This window comes from Atta cephalotes (assembly GCF_000143395.1).
Source record: "Atta cephalotes unplaced genomic scaffold scaffold00012, whole genome shotgun sequence".
Taxonomy (NCBI): domain Eukaryota; kingdom Metazoa; phylum Arthropoda; class Insecta; order Hymenoptera; family Formicidae; genus Atta; species Atta cephalotes.
This window is the reverse complement of record NW_012130076.1, coordinates 2,939,763-2,941,529: the sequence shown is the minus strand read 5'-3', so window position 1 is coordinate 2,941,529 and position 1,767 is coordinate 2,939,763. Positions and strand designations below refer to the sequence as shown.

The 1,767-nt window shown below is 29.9% G+C and overlaps 1 protein-coding gene across 1 annotated transcript in view; it reads right to left on the bottom strand.

Annotated features, from left to right (window-relative positions):
• LOC105617196 (neurobeachin) overlaps positions 1-1,767 on the bottom strand; it is a 222,104-nt gene that overhangs the window by 89,517 nt on the left and 130,820 nt on the right. The window lies entirely within an intron of this gene.

The following is a 1,767-nucleotide window of genomic DNA, read 5'->3' as shown; positions in this document are numbered from 1 at the left end:
AAAAGTTTAAAAGGTTTAAAAGTTAAAGTTAAAGTTAAAGTTAAAGTAAGTAAGTAAGTAAGTAAGTAAGTAAGAGTAAGATAGTAGAGAGATAGAGAGAGAGAGAGAGAGAGAGAGAGAGAGAAAGAGAGAGAGAGCATTTAATAGGATAGATTTAATTATATTAAAGACTTTTTATTTTAATTTTCAGAGTAGCCAGTGTTCCTTAAATATATTTATCGAGTAATGAAAAGCAGATAATTATAAAATATAAATTACACAAAATGATAAAAATATACATCAAATTCGGGGACTATTGTATTTTGTTCAATAATAGCGAATTATTTGTCGAATGAATATTTTGTTTATGTCATACATCGCATTAACTTTTAAGGGATGACATCTCTATTATATTCATGCGTGTCTTGATTTGTATTAATAAAATATGATGCGTTTTATCGTCACTGAAATATCTACATATACCACATGCTGTAGAACAGAATAATTATTAAATTGATTTTTTACACAACAATATGCTGTAAGTTCAAAGTAACTGCTAGCTTTGTATATGGCATGCAGTGCGATTATAATTTAGAAAATTATTAAATAAACAATGTAATTAATAAATATTTGATTTTAATAATAATATCATAAAAATAAACAAGAAATTAAATCAGATAAGATATTTATATATATAAATGAAATATGAGAAGCGAAAGGAGAATGAACGAATTAATTAAAAACTTCCTTTTAAACTTGTACTCGATCGTAAAATATTATATATTTTTATATATATTTTTTGAAGATAATTTAAATAATAAATTTTATAGTGCAGAAACAATGGTTGATACAGCAAGAGAAATGTCGAGAAAATTGTGTATAGACTGTTGATATTGACAAGCGGGTCGTGCAAATTAAGGGATAAATAAGAATAATGCGAAATAAATCAGGCCAGAAGAACTTGGGCATTCCGTGAAACAACTTTCGGGTTTTCGAGTTACCTTGCAGACCGACACCAGAGTTTCTATGACAGAGATTTCGGGGCTGATCGATATGCTTTTGAAGCGTATGGTGATGGTTGTTGTTATTGTGATGATGATAGTGGTGATGGCGATGATAGTTATGATTATTCGGATGATGATTGTAGTGATTATTGTGATGATTCGGGAGATAATAATTAGAGGATGGCTGGCGATTAGAGTGCCTGGCAGCCGGTAGCGGGTGCTGGTGGTGGTGCTGGTTGATGTGATGATTGGCATTGGCATTGACATTTGCATTGGCGTTAGGGTGAGATCCCGGGAGGAACTGTGGGTACACGTGGTGAGACCACTGTGGAAATAAGGGCCGCCCTCCTCCACCACCATTCCCATCTGCCGAGGAACCACATTTACCACGTTATCCGGTCGTGCGCAAATACTTTTATCGCTCGCGATCCATAGCATTTTTGATACTGTTCTTCACTCTATGCAATTGTGATTAATAAAATTACAAATAAATAGTATAATTAACATCTGTTCATCTTGAAGTTTCCATTTTTGACGTTATGTTTATAGCAAATTATCAATATTCTTCTAAACAAATTAATTAAACAGTGCAACATATACACAATAGTTGCTTATTTCGACAATTTAAAAACAATTATCACTAAAAACTTATTTGAAATTTCTAAAGAAAAATTTAAAATTTAAAATCTAAAATTGATTATAAAATTCTAACAATAAGAAAACTTTATATATATATATATATATATATATATATATATATATATATATATATATATATATATAT